The sequence below is a fragment of the Vipera ursinii genome, assembly GCF_947247035.1.
Source record: "Vipera ursinii genome assembly, chromosome: 4".
NCBI lineage: Eukaryota > Metazoa > Chordata > Lepidosauria > Squamata > Viperidae > Vipera > Vipera ursinii.
In genome coordinates this window covers 15,352,564-15,374,128 of record NC_139514.1, presented here as the reverse complement: position 1 = coordinate 15,374,128, position 21,565 = coordinate 15,352,564, and the positions used below count along the sequence as shown (strand labels likewise).

General features: G+C 39.5%; 1 protein-coding gene across 1 annotated transcript in view; it reads left to right on the top strand.

The window, feature by feature from the left end:
- TRPC6 (transient receptor potential cation channel subfamily C member 6) overlaps positions 1 to 21,565 on the top strand; it is a 75,416-nt gene that overhangs the window by 22,432 nt on the left and 31,419 nt on the right. The window lies entirely within an intron of this gene.

The following is a 21,565-nucleotide window of genomic DNA, read 5'->3' as shown; positions in this document are numbered from 1 at the left end:
CTACTGACTGATTGTGATTGCTGTTGTGTCTGTTGTTGTTGCTCAGGTACTGCTGGCCTGTTCATAGGGGACAGCTCCCAATCAATTTGACAATTTTGTGGGTTTGCAGCAGCCACACTGGTTTGAGTTTCCACATCTCCACTAACTGGCAAGTTGTTTTGATTAGGACAAGATGCAGTAATGCCCCCATGAACGTTTTGACCCCCATCGACTGGCATACTTCCGGCAACCCTTTTCCTTAATTGATCAATGTGTCTTTTACTTACTCTATTCCCTTCCCCCTCAATGGTGTAAGACAACGGCCCCATTATGTCAGTGACTACCCCAGGAACCCATTTGTCCCCCTGTCCATAGTTTCTGGCCCAAACTAAGTCTCCAATGTTGAAGGACCTGTTCGGGATGTCAGGTTCAGCACTTGAGGGTAGTTTGTCAGGATGTAACCTGTCCAGTTTAGTGGTTAGCCGTTTGCCCCACCTCATTTCCGCCGGGCTTTTCCCGGTAGCCGTGCAAGGGGTTGTGTGTTGAGTCAGCAAAAAGTCTGCAAGTCTTTGGTGCCAGTCGCCACGGATGATTCGCTTCAAGGCGTCTTTGGTGGTTCTCACGTTGCGTTCAGCCAAGCCATTGGTGGACGGGTGGAAAGGTGCTGATGTTGCGTGTCTAATCGAGTTGGCCTTGAGGAAATCCTGAAATTCAGCAGAGGTGAATTGGGGCCCATTATCAGATACAATCACATCAGGTAACCCATGAGTGGCAAAGAGGCCCCTTAAAACCTGTATTGTTCTACCAGATGACATTGAATTAACAGGCACTACCTCCAGCCACCGAGAGAAGCTGTCCACTACAACTAGGAATGTAAGGCCTTGAAATGGCCCTGCAAAATCAATGTGAATCCTAGACCAAGGATTCCTGGCCAGTTCCCACTTATGTGTGTGTGCATGTGCCAGCTCTGGTCTAGATCGCTGACACAGGTAACACCCTGAAACGCATTCTTCAATATCTTTATCAAGCCCTGGCCACCACAAATGACTTCTGGCTAATGCCTTCATTCGAACAATTCCAGGGTGACCTTCATGTAATTCAGTTAAAACGGTATTCCTGTGAAGTTCAGGAATAACAACACGGTTACCCCACAATATACACCCCAAATGGGATGATAGTTCATTCTTCCTCCTAAAGAATGGAATGTACTTGGCATCAGGGTTAGTGCTTGGCCAGCCCCCAAGTATCCAGGTCATAATCCTATTGAGAATATGGTCTTTCTTTGTAGCCTCAGCTATTTCTCTAGCTGTTACGGGGCATTCAGGAATGTCATGTAATGACATAATTTGTCCAACTGGGGCAGGGTCCTCCTCGGTGTTGGTTAAAGGCAGTCTGCTAAGGGCATCCGCATGGCCCATTTCTTTACCGGGTCTATGTTGCAGTGAAAATGAATATGCTGAGAGGAAAATTGACCACCTCAGCATTCTGGGAGACATTATTTGGGGTGTCTGTTTATCCGTGGTAAACAGTCCCAATAATGGTTTGTGGTCAGTGAGTATGGTAAAGTTCCTACCATAAAGGTAATCATGGAACTTTTTTACTCCTGCCACAATAGCTAATGCTTCTCTATCAATTTGTGCATAATTACGTTCAGCTTTAGTAAGCGTCCTGGAATAGTATGCAATTGGCTTTTGAATGCCCTGACTATCCATGTGGCTGATAACAGCCCCCACACCATAAGGTGAAGCATCACAAGCTAAATAGATCGGTTTGTTCTCAATAAAATGAGTAACTGTGGATTGGCTTGATAGAATATCTTTTAAGGTTTGAAAACTGACTCTATGTTTTTCTTGCCACTGCCATGGGGTTTTTCTATCTAATAGTCTGTGTAATGGTTCCGCGATGGCAGCTTTATGTGGCAAGAATGTATGATAGAAATTAACTAATCCTAAAAAGGCTTGTAATTCAGCCTTGTTTTTTGGTTCTGGTGCCAATTTAATTGCCTTAATTTTATCAGCTGTAGGGTGAATTCCATTTTTATCTATTCTAAATCCTAAGAATTCTGTGGATTTAACTCCTATACAGCATTTTTCCCTTTTTAATTTAAGTCCAGCCTTCCTAAATCTTCCCAATACCTGTTCCAGACGCTCAGCTAAAATTTCTTCGTTTCTTCCAGCTATTAGGACATCATCAAAGTAAGGGCATACACCAGGTATGCCCTTTAAGGTCCTCTCCATCACCTCCTGGAAGATGCCTGGAGCTGCTGCAATACCGAATTGCAGTCTGTGGACTCGGAACACCCCCTTGTGGGTAACAATAGTTTGAGCTTCAGCAGCTTCTCTGGAAACAGTAAGTTGCAAATACGCCTGCGCCAAGTCTAACTTGGCAAATATGGCGCCGTCCTGTATCGTGGCGAGGACCTGCTTCACCGTCGGGACCGGGTAAGCATGTTTTTTCATTCCGAGGTTCAGGGTGGCTTTGTAGTCAGCGCAAATCCTCACATCCCCATTTGGTTTAAGGGGTGTGACGATTGGCGTCTCCCACAAGCCACCCTCGACCGGTTTTAGAACGCCTTGGCCTACAAGCTTATCGAGCTCGGCCTCGATTTTTTGCTTAAGGGCGAAAGGCACCCATCGGGCCTTAAGCCTGATGGGTTTAACTGCTGGGTCTAAGTTAAAATTAATTGGGGGCCCTTTATATTTACCCAAAGACCCATCAAATACGTCTGCGAATTCATCGCAGACAGATTTGGGGGTCTTATTATTATTAATGGTGTTTATTCCCCCGACCCAAATTCCCAGGGCAGGAAACCAGTTAAGGCCTATTAAACTAGTTCTATGGCCTTCTGTTACTATTAAGTCTAAGAATCCATTAAACCCCTTATATTTAACTTTAAGGGTAACTTTTCCCTTAATTTTTATTGGGGTTTTTTGGAAATCAGCCAATTGAATTTTGGTTGAACTAAGTGGAATTTTACGACCACTTTTAAGTTCAATCTGTTTAAGGGTCTCGCTAGAAATTATGGACACTGAGGCCCCAGAATCAATTTCCATTTTGCAAGGAATTCCTTGCAACTGGACGGAGATTTTTAATTTGGGTCCCAAAATGTGGTTTATTTTTCCTTTCCCTACGTGATTGACTCGCGCCACCTCCCCACAGTTGGGGTATTGTGCCCAAGGTCTAGGGGTCTCCTTGCCACTATAGTAAGGGGTTACCTAACCTTCGGCCCAAACGTCGATTTCGTGTAGACGATTGTCGCGTGCACGACCCCTGCAAATGGCTTGAATGTGGCCAGTCTTTCCACACAATCTGCATCTAGCAGAGCGGAATCTGCATGTTGCTCGGGGATGGTTGCCCCCGCAGCTACCACATCTGTTGTCGCTGTCGCGCTGTCTTGTTGGAATATCTCTCGGTTGTCATTGTGGTGTTGTTGGTTGTCGTTGTGGTGTTGTTGCTTGGAATCGGCGACTCGGTTCTGGTCCTTCGCTGCGGGATGGTTTTGCCGCCATTTTTCCAAACCTTCTGGTGACTTCGGCTATGTCGGCTTCCCATTGTTGGTCCACCTCCCCACTGTCCACAAGGCTTTCTTGGTTAATTTCGGAAGAAGCAGCCATGCTATTGCGGGGGGGGGGGTCACGATACCCAGTGGATTCATATGTTAAAAGTTCGTCAAGGACTTCTTGCAAGTCGCCGGTGGGTTTAGCGATAATTCTATTTTGTAACTGCTCGTCTCGCAAGCCCAGCACCACTCTGTCCCGGATCCTTATTTCTAAATTGTCATATTTACAACGTACCGCTGCTTCTCTGACTGCCGCAACGAATTTTGTTATTGACTCGCCCGGTCTCTGATTTCGTTTTTCGAAAATGCACCGCCAAAAGAGTTCTGATCTTTTTGGCGTAAAATGTACCTTTAATTTGGCCAGTAAATCGGCATAAGAAACGCTTGATACCGGCAATGGTTGACAAAGTCCCACAGCAACCCGGTACACAGGTGTGCCACAAATAGTTAGTAAGGCAGCCGCCTTTTTCCGGTCATCAGTTATGCCGTTCATGAGCAAAAACCCTTCGACCTGTCCCACATATTCTTCCCAGTCCTCTGGGTAGTTTGGATCAAATTCTTTTAAAGAGCCAATTTGCGCCATTCGGAGGTTTGTGGATTCCGTCGTGGCCGCTTGCAGTTGACCGTGTATTTTTAAATTTACCGCCTTACGCGCAGCTGTTAGTCGCCGGTCCTTCACTGGTCCGCCGTCTATCCCATCCTCATCGCCAGTTGTTTGGTCCAGACAGACGAATGACTCAGTGAGGGTTAACAGCAATAAGGTTTATTAATACACATATGTCAACTGCCAACTGTCAAAATAACTCCGGCTTATATACTCGAGCTGTTTGAACTGTATCCAATCCCCAGCCCGGGTTTTCCCGCCTTTACAACATTAGCCAATAATTGCAGCCAAAGCTCCCGCTTCAAAGGAACCTTAATTGCAACAAAGCTACTGATATAACACTATGCTACTCACTCTATTGGCTTTTGAAAGCCTATTGGCTTTCGAAAGCCAATAGGAATTGCTGCTGAGCACTCCAAAAGACCTGGCCGGCAAACTTTGCACCGGCAAGTTGTCTGCAGCGAAGGCGAGTTGGCAGGAACTTTGCATCCCTCCCTGCTGCCCATCTACACCATCTTAACTAGGTAAGTAAGAGACGACAAGGAGTGGGAGGTGGATTCTGTGGAGTCCATGTGCACTCCTTCCTTGTGCTCACCAATGTCAGCCAGGCTGGTGGCCTACCCAGTGCTGGACCTGTGCCACCATCGCCTCACCCTGCGCGCCTAAGTGGCCGCCCTGCATCGTATGGCCCGCACCGCCTCTGCCGCACACCCCGCGCATCCCTGCCATATAGAGCAGGCCCCGCTACTCCCACAGCACCAGCCGCGCCGGCTCTGGCCCTGGGGGGCAGCCCACCGCCAACACCCCTTGCACCCATGACTGCAGCAGCGCCCCCCCCCCCACATCCTGCGCCTGCCAAGATGAGAGTTTCGGCACCTTTTTTTTTTTTTTTTAGAAAAAAAGCCCTGATAAAGCTATATTAAATAATTAAAATGTTAAGCTTGAGAGCTTGTAAGTGCCAAGAAAAATGTTAATGATGCAATTATCACCTTGAGTGTTTGGATTAATCTCCCTCATCCACCAATTGTATGTGTGTGTCTCTGTGTGTGCATATATAACTTGTATTGCATGCTTAAGAGAACCAGCTTAGTGTAATGGTTAAGGCACCAGGCTAAAAACCAAGAGACTGTGAGTTCTAGTTCTGCCTTAGGCACAAGGCCAACTGGATGACCTTGGACAATCCCTCTCTGTTAACCTTAGGAAAGAAGCTCTAGCAAAAACATTTCTAAAAATACTGCCAAGAAAACTTCAGGAACCAGTCATACAGTTGCCAGGGGTGAATGCTAATGCCTAAAGTATTCTGATACCAATAAAATAAAGGAGAGCTTTCTTCGATATTTAACAAATACAGACACTTAATATTAAAATAAAGCTATTATTGTATTAAAAAACAAATAGTTTTTAAATGATAGGAAGTGGTATTGGACTCCTTTTCCCAAACCAACTTTTGTACATTTTTCCTGTTTGACTTATGCAAAATGCAAAGCTATTCACCTGTTTTAACTCTACATTTGTGTCTGTTTGTCCTGATAAATCTTTTACTTCTTGCATACTTTTTACAACTGTTCGAGCAGTTGTAAAATAGTCCAGAGGTGCAGTGTGGTCCATTTAATCCCACATCCTTTCATGTCTGAAACAATCCAACTTTCTTTCTGGAGAGAAAATTTCCTTCTATGGCTATTACTTACTTCACTGGGTGTTAGCCAGTTCTCTCTGGTAACTCTGCTAAGTCTTCTCTTATTTGCCACATACACAACATATTTTCTGCCATTCTAAGTGTATGCATCATTCTAATGCGTATCTGTGATTCCATGAAATCAAAACAGATACAAATTTATATCAGGAAGAAGAGAAAATCAGAATTCTTGTGGTTTTTGTGCCTGGGCTTTGCTAAGCAGCATGGGGGAATGCATGAAATGGAATTGAATGGCGCAAAGCCAAGCATTTGGCCAGCTACTTCAAAGCTTTAGTTTTGCTTGCTCTCAAGCTTTTCAAGTTACTGTCCATTTCATTTTGTTCTTGTTTTTCCTAGAGTTTTCATCTTTCCTGCAGCAAACTATACATAACATTCAAAAAGATGAATGGCAATAATTTTAAACAAAGGAAAGCAAAAAAAATTTAAAGGGGTAAAGCAGAAATACAGTACGCGAAGATCTGGTGCTAGGAAATAGTGAGGAATTTTGTCATCCCATAGTGTGTTATTAGCTCTCAACAGGATTAGGAGTCATCTTCTGCTAGTTAGATTTTTATGGAATGTATTAGAGAGAAACGGAAGGCACTTAGTAGCAACTAGACGCTTGCTGTTTCTCCAAAACTTCATATAATGTCAGAGAAAACTTCATTCTTGCCTTAGGCTTTGCCAAGTCCAAAACGAAGAGTTTGCAATATTTTCCTGTGTGTTTGCAGGCAGGATATTGAGCTGAATGTCCTGCCTATAAACACTTCCCTTTCCCTCGTAACCACAAACCATTGTTTGACATTACAGACAAAATGGCAGTACTATTGTGTGTTAATAAGAGAACAAATGCAAAAGTCTGAACCTGCACATTTTCCCTTGATCTATAGCCTGATAACTTCTAAACATGGTTTGATATTGCATCCATCTCAAAGGAAACCATTATTGTTAACTTTTCAGCAGAAATCAATGATATGTTGTACTGCTCAGCTAATACCTGAGAAACAAATGTTTTCTTTCTTCCTCCTCCCCAATCATATGTAAAGGTAAAGGTTCCCCCGCACATGCGTGCTAGTCATTTCCAAGTCTAGGGTCCGGTGCTCATCTCCGTTTCAAAGCCGAAGAGCTAGCGCTTGTCCGAGGACGTCTCCATGGTCATGTGGCTGGAATGACTAGACGCCAAAGGCACACAGAACGCTGTTACCTTCCCAGCGTAGTGGTCCCTATTTTTCTACTTGCATTTTTACATGCTTTCAAACTGCTAGGTTGGCAGAAGCTGGGATGAGTAACAGGCACTCACTCTGTAATGATGAGTAACAGGCACTCACTTTGTAATAATGCCGCTTGGGGGCCCCCCAAAAGCCCTAATAAGCAGGCATATACATAGAATGAAGGCTATTGCTAAGCACATTGGTTTGTGCTTAAATTGTAAGCCACCCTGAGTCTTCGGAGAAGGGCGGGATATAAATGGAATTAAAATTAAATTAAATTAAATTATGCGGCACTCGGGATTCGACCCGCCAAACTGCCGACTTTCTTATCAACAAGCTCAGCATCCTAACCCACTGAGCCACTGTGTCCTTCATATATATGTATGTATGTATGTATGTATGTATGTCTTGGCGTATTTGGGTCTTTTCCCATGTAAGATTGATAGTGTCTTGGCGACATTTCGACGAGGTCCCACTCATCATCTTCAGGCTGGTGTCTTCGGCACGGGAAAAGACCCAAATACGCCAAGACATACATACCTGTACCCGTGAAAATCTACAAATATCTATCTATCTATCTATCTATCTATCTATCTATCTATCTATCTATCTATCTATCTATCATCTATCTGTATCTATCTATATCTATCTATGTATCTATTTATAATGGTAAGATATAATACAGACTAAATTTAAAGAAAGAGAAGAGAAAGAAAGAATAATAAATGCAAAGAAAAAAAAGAACAAAGAAAGAAAGAAAAAGAAAGAAAGAAGGAAAGAACAGGAATATCATATAGAAGTCTGTGTGACTTCCAGACTTCATCACAAGTGGGAACCAACTTGGCCCTTCACCCCTCTAAAGTTACAAACTTTTATCTCTTCATTCCGTATCTCAACTCTTATCTAAACAAATCTAAAAAATAATCAACTTTTCAGTTCTATGTCAGCAGAAACCCATAAAAGGCTGCCAGAAGTAACAATATATCTTGTAATATATCTTGCATATCTCCTGGGCTTTTCCACATCACAGAAACGAAAGCATTAAAGTAATTTGCAGAGATGTAATGCAAGTAATTACCCAACCTTTATATTTGTGATCAGCTAAAAGTTTTACTAAAAGTACTAGATAATTGCTGAAATATTACTGATGAATGGATATATAAACAAGGATATTAAGGAAGCTCACTCTGCATTTCACACTGTCTTTTGTGGCATATCTATCAACATTTCTTTGGTTTATTAATGTTTGAAAGAAAAGTCAGTGAAATCAAGGCTTTTAGCATGGATTTTCTCCACATTCAGTTGTGCCACAACTACACTATGTAAATAATTCCATACCTTTAATAATGTTTTTTTTTCAACTTTTAAGTGAAAAAACATAAATGCCCATTTTTTTCAATGGATGACAACCACTAGGGAGCTTGTTAAGAGATACTTTTAACACATATATGGCTGCTAATGGTCCAAGTACAGAACCATTTCTGCTTGTTGGCTGCTTTTAACGTCCTTTTCCATCAAGTAAACTTTATCACCACATAATAATTCTGGGATCCAAGATGAAATAAACTGCAGTTTTTGACCCACAGTATCAAATAGGAATCTCAATTTCAGTCAGCATAAAGTGAAATACAGCTACCATTCTACATAGGGATAATCTGCATTCTGACCTTATTTGGGAATGGGAAAGAGAAAAAAACACAACAACTTTACTGTAATTAAAGCACTGCACATTTTTAAACTTAGCACCCATTTTGTGCCAGTTTTAAAAGAAACAATTCAAATGTTTAGGTTCTGATTTTAGTTTATTTATTTATTTAATAGACTTATATGGCTGCCTATCTTAAAACACAACTCTGGGCAGTTGCCATAACAGTAAAACCTCAAACTATAGAAACCATAAAACATAAAACCATAAAATAAGAAAAAAACCCAGCCCCTTGGTTATCCCTTTGGGATTCTCCAAGAAGCAACCTAAAATATTCTCACTCTGCACCAGTAAAAAAAAAAGGTCCTGATGATGTTCTGGAAGGCTAAAAGAATAGAGACATAATAATAAGTCTTACAGCTTTATGTAAAGCTCATTCATGAAATTATTGGGAGCAAAGGAACCAAAACCTTGGGAACTACTCTCTAGGTCAGTGTTTCTCAACCTTGACAACTTTAAAGGTGTGTTGACCTCAACTCCCAGAATTCCCCAGCCAATATGGAGTTGAAATCCACCCCAACTTAATGTCACCAAGGTTGAAAAACACTGCTCTAGGTTGTAATAGAAAAATATCACAGGGAAACCCACTTGTGCAAAGGTTTCCATAACAGTAGTCAGCAGTAACAGAGATCCATGCATTTTATTATTGTTGGATACATCATCCCATCCATCAGACTGATTCCTTCATGATGCAGAATACACGAGGGATCACTTGGTGTCCTGTGTTCCATCTCTACTCTTCTGTAGATACATAAATGGATTAAACCCAGGAGTCAGATTGTTGGGGGCAATATGCAAATAATGCTTACATTGTAAGTCGCCCATAGAGTGCTGTAGAGCAGTCGCCCCCAACCTTTTGGGCATCAGGGACCACTTCCGTGGAGAAAGGTTCTTCCATGGACCGGAGGGGGCTTTGCTTGTTTGCGTGGCCCAGTTGCTGGCATGCCATGGCCTATTGCTGGTCCACTGACCAGAGGTTGGGGATCCCTGCGGTAAAGTGCTATGGGGCAGTAATATAAGCTTAAATGCTATTGCTTTGCTAAACTGGAATAACCAAAGTCCTCTCCCTTTTGTGTCTCTCCATGCTAATTACTCATAATATTGTTTCCAAGTGGTTCTGAAAGTTCTATGCCTTTAAATATAGACAGATGTTCATAATGTAGATTGTAAATATTAAGCCCCCTATTCTTTTTATCTGGTAATTATGTCTCTTTCCTTGCTTTGCATGCCTTTAGCCCCTTTTTGCCAGTTAAATGTTTTTTTGTTGTTTGTTGATGCTTAATTAAAAAACCATCAAGCTATAATGTTATGAGCTGAACTGAGCGGTATATATGCCTGCTCTAACATGCATACAGGCTGTCCTTGACTTACAACCTTCTGCTTAGTGACTGTTTGAAATTCACTTTAACAATCATGCAAAAAAAAGGTTGCAGAATTGAGTGTGACTCACTTAGCAACTACTTGGTTTAGCAATGGAAATACTGGCCCCAGTTGTTGTAAGTTGAGGACTACCTATATAGAGATTGATTAAGAGAAAATAAGTATCAACCGAACTGGAAGATACTCTCAGTAATTTTCCAACAATTATCAATATATAAATGTTAGGAAAATACTGTAGCTGATTTACCTATATTAGAAACCTCAGAAAGAGCCTTGAGGAATGATTTGTTTCCTTAAAATAACGTGTTAAAACTTTTCAGAAATGTTAAATGCAGAACAATTGAAGAAGGTTGTTTTCAGACTAATATTAGTAAATAAAAATAGCAAATGTGTTGAATCATAAACTGGTCCTTCATGAATTCTAAATAATGGGACAAGATGAAAAAGTTATGTAAAGCATAAAAAAAACTGTACAGCTGTATCCCACAGATGGTAACAAATCATAGTGTTAATATCAAAACCACAAGCCAAAGCAAGTGAACTACAATATGGCTTATGTTGGTGGAATCATTTGTATAGCATAGGTAAAGGTAAAGGTTCCCCCGCACGTGCATGCTAGTCGTTTCCGACTCTAGGGGCCGGTGCTCATCTCCGTTTCAAAGCTGAAGAGCCAGCGCTTGTCCGAGGACGTCTCCGTGGTCATGTGGCCGGCATGACTAGACGCCAAAGGCGCACGGAACGCTGTTACCTTCCCACCGCAGTGGTCCCTATTTTTCTACTTGCATTTTTACGTGCTTTCGAACTGCTAGGTTGGCAGAAGCTGGGACGAGTAACAGGCGCTCACTCTGCTACGCGGCACTCGGGATTCGACCCGCCAAACTGCCGACCTTCCGATTGACAAGCTCAGCGTCCTAACCCACTGAGCCACCGCGTCCCTTTGAGCCACCGCGTCCCTTTTGTATAGCATACCAGCATATTAATGCTTATTGTTTAGCATGTGTATGAACTTAGCCACCATCTCATCTTATGATGAACAAGACTTTGAATTCTTAAATTGTATTAAATATTGAATATGTAGAGTTAAATAATGTATTGGTCTCTAGCCTATATGTCTTGATATTCGCTAAAGAATGTTTTAAGATAAAAAAAATGAAAAGTATTCCTAGGATTCCTATACCAAATAGGATAGGTTTCCTATAACAAATCTTCTGTTAGGACAGAATTAATATTGCAGTCCACACAAAATTGTAGCTATATGCCTTGCTTTAAAAAAAACACATTGTGAGAGATAGAATATCAGCAGGCAGCCAGATAGCTCTGTGGTACTGAACATAATGAAATGCAGTTAGATGGGTATTTCTTCTGACATTATCCAACTATTGGTTACTGTTCTCCAAGGATTGCCTTAGCTCTTAGCATCTTGCAGTTATCACTTTGCTATTCCCACTGGCAATAGCATATGTTGATACACTTATCAACTCCGGAGTGCATAGTTCACCGCTCCTTTAATTGGTCTGCCTTCTTCCAGGGAGGCTGGATAAATACTCCATTCCTCTTGCGATGGTCCTTCTTAAAGAGCTACTGACTGATGCTGAAGCAATGTTTAAGAACATCTCTGCTTATAATGACTGATGTTGATGCTCTGCCTTCAGTTTCTAATCCTTGGATTATCTCATGCCTTCCTACAGCTAATAACTAAACTCCATCCATTCTGAGATTAAAGGTATGCTCTACTGTCCTAGTATTTCTGCTGAGCTATATCTCCCATCTACAACAGAGATGAGTCTTTAGGTTTTAAAAATTATCTCGGTGGGCGGGTCTGTAGGATGATGCTGAGAAGTGCATGCCTTTTGTTCAGAAGTTGTTCTGAGCATCTCTGGTTAAAAGATAGCCTAGGAAAACTAAGCAAAGCCACAGAGAGGAGCTGCCAATCCAAGCAGACAATAAATAGGTTAGTTGAAGAAATAGTTCAATAGATTAATAGCTTTGTGTTTAAGTTTAATGAACCATCCTATTTTCCTCAACCCTTAAAGCAAGAATTAAGCATCACTAATGGATAGCTTAAAAAATAGGGATTAATTGGAAAAATAGGGCGATATGACCAAAATGAATTAGTGTGCGTTTTTAAAAAGTAGATTGTAAGAAGGTTCTCCTGGAAGACTGAGCAGCATTATATACCCAGACATCTTTCCTGCTGTTTTGTTTTTATCAGTGGATGTTATGAATCTCTGTGAGGTCTTGTTTCTGTGTTTTGGATTGTCAATGTTCACTTAAGCATGATATACGCATGATAACATATGCCTTTATTTTTGTACGATATAAGTCTTTTAGGGAAGGTATCTTGTAGAAACCTGTGGCTTAAAGCAAAATAACCACCCCTAAAAACCAAATAAGGAATTCTGCTCCTGCATTTCTTTTGCTTTGTTAAAATAATGGAAGTCTCAGCAATGAAAAGCCCTGTAGCACAATGGACTTTATGTATCTGTGCCTTCTTTGAGTTCTGTGTTGTGATCTGATTTATAGTAGATGGTACAAAATTTACTGTAAACCTCAGCTTGGTGCTAAAGAAAATTTAATAGTTTTTTCTGTTTTAGGAGTGAAATCTTGGTGCAGCTGAAATCAGTGGCAAGTTGCATGAGACACCATTATTATTTCTTGGCGTACATTGTTTGGGAAATAACAAAATTAACACTACAATCTTATGCATGTCTACCCAGAAGTAAGTCCTTCTTGTGGGTCCAATTCTACCTTTATTGGTTGTATAAATACATAATGTAGAACGATGCATCCAGATGAAGTGGGTAAGAAACAAATACTACAAGAAATAATTTTCATTTAATTCCTGGTGAGTTTTTAAACAAATAGCTTATAATACTGCCTATAACATAGGAAAAATAGCATTTCTGTATTCCATGGACTTAAGGTTGGTAAAAGTCTTTTTCATATAATTTCTCATGTTTATTTATCATAGTTTACTGAATTTAGTTAAAAGAAAGAAAGAGAAAACCTTGAACTATGGTAACTGACAGAATATGTTCCAGAAAATGCTTCAGAATGGAATTTACAGCCAACATGCAAAGATCTAGATTTCCTGTTTGCCCATCTTTGCACTAGATCCAATCAAGGATAAGGGTTTGAATACTATATTATCTAAGCATTGTTTTCCTTTAGCTTTAATAACATAGTCTTCCAAGTCTGATTATATTCTACGTTGTCCCCCTTCTTATGCTCCTCTGAATTAGGGCTCCTTCCTAATATTATCTGGATATTCTGGACTTAAAAATGTTTTAACCTTTTTGCTTAGGCAACTCTTCCTGTCAAGGTCATCTTCCTTATTCTACAAGGAGTTATTGATACAGGTGGCAATACAGATTCTATTTTTTAAAAAAAACAAAACATGATTAAATCTTGGGAAGTCTTACAACCTTTGCACAATTTCATTCAATTCACATAGGTTTTTAGGATTCTTGCTAAATTTTAGACAGGAACACCAAAATATCATGAGATTTAGTGATTTCCTAAGATTTTGGCTATTTTATTCATGTATTCATTTCTGTTAAAATTCACTTTCACATCATGTTTATGTCCATTTGGAAGGGGGCACATGTACTGCTAATAGTTTAGAACAGGGGTGTCAAACTCAATTTCATTGAGGGCCGCATCAGCATTGCGGTTGCCCTCAGGGGGCCGGGTGGGTGTGGCCTGGGTGGGCGTGGCCTACTGGGTGGGCATGGCTAAAGTCCATATGGCCTACTTGGTGGGCGTGGCCAGCTCTACATGGTTCGCATCAAGGGTGCCTATGGGGGTCTGGGCAGGAGTGGGACAGATCTGAGGGTCTCTGGCAGAAGGAGGGTCTCTGGGCCAGGGCCAAGGCAGTGGGGGCCGTTCCCTCCCTGTTTCCAGGATGGCTTCGCGGGCCGCATGAAGCCACTTCGCGGGCCGGATCTGGCCCCCGGGCCTTGTGTTTGACATGTCTGGTTTAGAACTTTCAGTGTGCTTGTTTTATTTATTCATTTATTGGATTTTTTCCCCTGCCTCTGTTATTTTTATAAATAACTCAAGGCAACAAACATACATCATAGTCTTTTCTTCTATTTTCCCCCACAACAACAATCCTGTGAAGTGAGTTGGACTGAAAAAAAGTGATTGGCACAAAGCCACCCAACTGACTTTCAGGTCTAAGATGGGACTAGAACTCACAGTCTCCTGGTTTGTAGCCTGATACTTCAACTGGCTTTCCACATAAAGTTGTTGTGGTTCATATAAAGGAAAAGGATGGGAATTACTCTCTTAGGAGATCTCCATGTGATTTCCCCCCCAACTATATATGTTGTTACAGTGAGAAAGTTGCTGATCTTTAGTTTATTAAAACCGTATTAAATTACAAAGTTCATTTCTTAAAGTTATAATGTTAACTTCTGGATCTGAGTATTGTTTAAAAACATTGTAATTTTTGTACCTGAAATCTCCAGGATTTTTGCTTAGTTGGGTACTACCACTCTTCTACACATTTTGATACAGATTTAATTGGTAACTCCATTTGAAAGAATTTACAAAGAAGCATTTCAGTCCATTTAGAACTGATCTCTAATGCACTTATAATTGTGGAATAAATGGGACTTTTCAGCAAAATGCCTTATTTACAAAATAAATGCATTTGAATAAGTCTATTAAATTGTAATGAAAGGTCCATTAGTATGACTTATGTTGTTTAGTCCAAGAAAACAGTGGCATTGTGTCACAACGTTCAGAAACCTTATTCACGATTGGATTAATGCAGCTGCTCTTAAAGGTGGAGTTGCTACATTTTTCTCACTACTGGTCCTGCTTGGTTGCAGGGTCCACTTATTTTGCATTGTAGTTGACAGTTCATACAGCAAAGGCATCAAGGCATCATGTCAAAAAGGTTTGTTTTACAACCAACTATATACAGAACCTGACATTGATTGGGACGAGTGGCCCAAGGTCATCTAGCTGGTTTCTGTGCCTAAGGAAGGACTATAGGTAGTTTGCTACTTACGACAAGTCACATAATCACTATTGGAAATTACAACAGGCTTGAAAGTTAGTTACAATCTCTCTTAAAGTAATGACTGCCACACTACCTCCACAGTTACATAATCATATTTCAACCACTTGCCAGCCGGCTTGATTTACAACTGGTTGCAACATTACTCAGTCAAATGACCATGTTTTTTTTTTATATTTTTGCATTTCCTAGCAAAAAACAGCAAAAAGCACCCACTGGATAAGCTGGATTTACAACCACAGGATTCACTTAACAACTGTGATGACTTGCTTAACAACCATTGTAAAAATGGTCATAAATTTGAGTCTGGTCACATGATGACTGGAGTTATAACCTCAGTGACTTACAAACAAAATTCCAGGCTCAATTGTGGCAATAAGTCAAGGACTTTCTGTACAACAAGGGTCTTCCCAGTTGAACACATCAACCACTACACCAAAATGTCCTCTTGTCCTCTTTCTGTAGCTTTAGTGCAAAACATGTCCTCCTTCTCAAGGATTGCTTTTTTTAATCTGTGGGACAAAATATGTGAAATTCCTGACATCATGTTTAATTTTATATTCAAGATTCCATTTTTCAAGATTCTGATCTTAAATTTTGTTGCCCCAGTCATTTTCCTATCTCTGATTTCTCAACTCTATGGCTACTTGGATTCCTGCTATTCTGCATCTTCTGACCACAGATACTTGAGTTTCTTCTGTCTCCTAATAATACCAGTGTATTCAAAGTAATTATCATCTGGAATTGATATAATTATGAATTATGGTTGGTCACACAGTCAGCCAGATGTTTAGACTGGATTTGGTATTTTTATCCAGCTATTGAGTCCTTCCCAAGGACCTGGGATAGGCAAATATTGATGTTTGATGCTGTTAGAGGTAATATTACAGGATGTAGACTGTTCACAGCAAAGCAGACTTTTGCAATTGACCGATGCTGATTTTCTCAACTAATGCTCCAGCTGTTTTGGGATTGCACTCAAAATATTACCATTAGTACTTCCTTTGCTTTCTTTTGCCACAGTTATTTTATTTCTTTTGCAGGTCTTTGTATTTTGTGACGATGATGGTGGTGGTGATGATGATTTATTACTTTAAAGCGGTTGCTGATCATTATCATCAATTTATTACCAAGTTCCTAAGTACATTATCACTGATTTCTTTTGGCAGTGTGTTTCCTAAAAGACAAATGAAATAGGAAGGACTGTTTGCATTTGTGTTTGTGATAGGATCCTTTGATAAGCTGTAGCACTGTATTTTCCTTCCTGCTAAATTTAAAACCCACAATCAATATCAGGACTTGAATAATTGTAAGCTAAGTATCTCCTCAGATAAATATGCAGTGAAAAGAATTGGTGGGGTTTTCCTTTCCACCATTGCAAATATTTTGATATTTTTGGCTTTTTAAAAAAAAAAGAAAATGAGCAGGTTGTGAGTAAAGAGCACATTTTGCCTCTATTTTCCTCAAAGAGAGTGATAGACTCATATATCTGGGGGAAGAAAATGATATTTACTCCAAAACAAAGATTGTGGTGAAGAAGGGTTATTTCTACAGAGAAAAATCTCATTGTCTGAAATAAGCAACATGATTGTTTTTAACCATTCATATTCTGGATTACAAATTTATGACACTAATGTAATAATTTACATGGGATAAAATAATAAAAAACACCTCTTCATATGGCCCAGACTTCAATAACTTCTATAAGATGTGTTCATGGCTACTAATTTAGATGGATTTTGAAGGCTCAGGAATTCTGGGAGTTGAAGTCCACGAGTCATAAAAGAGCCAAGGTTGCCTACCCCTGGACTAGACAAATACAGGAGATAAAGACTAGGGATTAACTGTGGACAATTCTGCTTTGTGGATTTTCTGGTTAGTTCCTATACAAAAAAAAAATGGTTGTGGAAGATGGAATTTTGACTTAATCTACTAAGATGTTCATATATTATAGAATTATGTTCTCCAATCTGATGCCTTCCAAATGTATTCTGCCACAATTCCCAGCTAGAGAGGTTAAAAAAATGCAGCCAAAAATTTAAAAAAAGTTAAATTCAGCATAACTGGAAGGCACTATATAGCAGAACTGACCGGAGTAACTGTAAACCTTGAATTCAATTTGGATACAACTGCCTGGTTTTTTTTTTAGCTTTGATGATGACAGTGCTAAAGTTTTAGAGGATTGGACATAGCTGAATATAATATTGGGGTTAGGTGTGTCTGCCTGTGTACAGATAGTCCTTGCTTAGAGACTACAATTGGGACTCGCACTGTGGTTTCTAAGCAATGTGATGTTGTTTCCCATTTGGTGATTAAGTTAACCATCATGGTTGTTAAATTAGACTGCAATTTGCAAATGTTTACTTTCATGTCTTCCATGAACTCTGCTTATAACTTTGAATGTTTGCTAAATGAGGCAGTCAGTAAGTGAAGACTTATCTGTATTAAAATGCATGCACCATTTCTAGAAAGCAAATTACAGAGCTATTATAAACTTTTGCACAGTTTCATGCATTCCCAGACAATGCTGAATTGGGAAGCTTTTTTAAAAAAGTGCAGAATATTTAAAACAGATTAGAATGGAACTGCATAGGCGAATGTCCAGTTGAATCTGCTGTGGGACCACAATTCATTAAAGCTTCTTTAAAAAAAGAAGCATTAGCATACTTAGTCCTTTGTGACCACTACATAGCAATCCCTTTATAATTTAACAAAGTATAGGTATGTAATTGCAAAATAGGGATCACATTTTGAATAAATCACCAGAATTTATTTACACACCTGTCTTTTAACATGTTTTAGAAACACATTCATTGTAAGAGAATCTCAGCTGCTAATATACTTTTTTGCTACTGAAAGAACATGCAGGTTATATATTCAACAGATCTCTGACACACCCAATTTTTCTTTCATGATTATAGGTAGGTGTTTTATTGAATTTTAGATCAAAAGTTTAATGTATTTTATATCTGCAAACTGTATTGAAGAAAATTGGAAACTTAAAAAAAGGACCTGCAGCTTATTCTACCCAGATTGTACATTTTATCACTGACATTTCAAGCAGAGATAAATGGTTTCACTACCTTGTATTTTTTGCTATGTGGTGTCGGAACTGCGTTGGTTCACCAAGAATGAAAAACAAAGAAAAATAAGCTCAGTGAAAATCTTTAAACATACTCAGCGCAGAACCACCTCTGCTTGGAGGGGGAAAAACGAGTATTGTTCAAATCCACACATCTTCAAGTTGCCAAGATTGAGAAACACTGGTATATACAGTACAATCTCCTGAATCAGAGTGAATGCCTTAAATTGTTTCTAGAGAGTGATGCTATTAGAAGACTGTCCATGCTTATGAGCTCCCTGAATGCCTCCAAACTGCTCGCTCTCTCTGACATAGAATGCTGGATTATTTATTTTATTTATTTATTTTAATTCCATTTATATCCCGCCCTTCTCCGAAGACTCAGGGCGGCTTACAAACATAGCAGTAGCCTTCATTCTATGTATATGCCTGCTTATTAGGGCTTTCACACACACACCCAAGCGGCATTATTACAAAGTCAGCTTAATTGCCCCCAACAATCTGGGTCCTCATTTTACCTACCTCGGAAGGATGGAAGGCTGAGTCAACCTTGAGCCTGGTGGGATGCAAACCTGCACTAATTGCAGGCAGCTGGTGTTACTTAAGGAGGCATTAGCCCACTGCTCCACCAAGGCTGTTTAGATAGGATTGACTTTCCTTGTATTCTTAATTGGTCAAATTTGTTTGGTATCCTAGTATTATTAGTATTAGCATTATTAGTATTATCCTAGTATTCATATCAGTTTTATTTCTGTCAGATGTTGATTACTCTTCTATTTCTGCAAAAGTTGTAATAAATACACATCAGAGATATTTTCTCTAGCAAGAATACCTTTGAACAAAATTGAATAAGCATGTCAATTGGTCTACTTCCACATGATTGCAATGTTTCAATGATAACCCTTCCATGACTGTCCTCAGGATTTTTGCATTCCATGTGGGTCATGTGCTTTATTTGTTAAAATTTCACAAATTTGTCTGCTTCAGACAAATTCTCTTTATTTTCTTAATAAGTCTGGATAGGAAGTGAATTTTCTTGTATGTGGGGAATCAGGTGACTTAGACTGCTTTTTTGCAGGAAAATGTCTACAATTCTAAGCTCGGGTTTTATTTCAAAGCAAGGTAATTCAGTTTAGGAATTTGATTCTAAAAATGTTCTTCAGATTTTTTTTTAATTTGAAAAGATTGTCTTGCAAGTATACTTCACAGTGCATATATTATAATATTTAAAAGTTCTGGGGAATGATAGTGAGCAAAGTAAATTGAAATTGAAGCTATTGGAGAAAACATAAGCAAATCTTCATCATTTGTAATTAACTTTACTGTAATGATTACTAGGCAGTTAAAATATAAAGCTAACCCAACGTTTCGTGAACTTTAATTTATGAACAAAATGTCCAGATCTGACAGCCTTTTCAAAACTGAACAATTCAAAAAGATTTTCCAATTTTCATCTAAGTTTCTGGTGCTAATCTGATATGATATTAGAGCTGCTAATATATTATTACACATATATTTTTACAGTTTCAAGAAAATGCAGAGTTTTGAAAGTCACTGATTAGATATGGATCAGGTTTTGAAAGAATTATTCTGTTAACCCTCCTTATGTTCTTTGTATGTCTGGAAAAAATAATTTTCAAAGAAAAACCGTGTAATTGCAATCAGGTGAAGAGATAATTACAATGACATTGATTTAAGTGGAAATTAAATGCAAATGAGTACATAGGATGAATCAGTAGCAAAGATTATTTTCAACAGTTCTCTTTCTTATTTAAGGTATTATTTTAGTTCTACTGCATGTAAAAAATTAACACTCGAATTCCTATAGGCGCTGATCTAGTACATATTACTTAGAATCTAGAGGGACGCACTTATTAGAGCTTAAACAGAGAGAATCATTTTAGTCCCAATGTTGCAAAGCTGCTCTCAACAATTAAAATGTGATCAAAGTAGGCATTTAAATATGCATTTTAAGAAAAAAGGTAAAAAGTTAAACATATAATTGTATAAATACACAGTTCGAAAATAGATTATTGTAAAAGAACCAATATCAAGAGTGAAAACAGTGCGAAGATAATATGGACTAGAGATAAATTCAGTCATTTTTACTGGTTATTAGAGGAAACCATTTGAATACATAAAATTTTAACTCTTTTACTATTGTTTGCACCCTTTTCCAGGCTTTCTGGGGTCCTTGGTGCTCTCCTAACTTGATTGGTTTTTATGTAGACATTTCATTATCCAACTAGTTAATGTTGTCCTACCAGCAAACAAAGGCCAAACCATGGTGATCATGAACAGATCACAATATATACTAAAAGCCAAAGAATTACTGGAAGACAAAAGTCGAGCACTGATGATCTCACCTGGCTGGGTAATGAAATGTCTGCAAGAAATCAGTCAAGCTCAGAGAGCACCAAGGATCCCACGGTTCAACGCTCGTGACCTCTCGTCTGGACTACTGCAACGCTCTCTACATGGGGCTACCCTTGAAGACCACTCGGAGGCTCCAACTGGTATAGAATGCAGCCACGAGAGTTGTGTTGGGAGTTTCCCGACACTCCCATGTCACACCTCTGCTCCGCGAGCTGCATTGGCTTCCAGTTGTCTTCCGGGTGAGGTTCAAGGTGTTAGTAATGACCTACAAAGCCCTACGTGGCATGGGTCCGGAATACCTTGGGGAGCACCTGCGGCCGGCGTCAACTTCCTTCCGCCCAGTACGCTCCCATAGAGAGGGCCTCTTCAGGGTGCCACCAGTCAAAGAATGCCGACTGGTGGCCCCCAGGGGGAGGGTGTTCTCTTTGGGTGCACCGGATTTATGGAACCATCTTCCGGTCGAGCTCCGGATGGCGCCTGATCTCCGCTTCTTCCGGCGCGATCTTAAAACCTACCTTTTTGAACAAGCTGGCCTGGCCTGATGGGATGGGGTTGGGTTTTATAAATTGGTTTTAACTTTTAATCTGTACTAATTTATTACGGGCATTGCTGTTTAATTACTTTTTAATTTTTGTATCTTGTTTTTATTATGTATTGCCCTGTTCATCGCCCTGAGTCCTTCGGGAGAAGGGCGGTATACAAATTAAATAAATAAATAAATAAATAAACTCTGAGCTACAAGTATTCTTTTCTGAGCTTGTTTATACTCTATGGAGGCCGACATATAGTATAATGGGGACTATATGCCAAAAACTGGTTAAAAGATAAAACTGGATAAGGTAAAGAACTGGGCATTGGGAAGGAAAAAATTAAACTGGATTTAATTTTAATATAACATTAAGTAGGCTTAAATATAAATAATTCAAGATTAATTTAATTAATATGATCACTCCTATATATCTAAA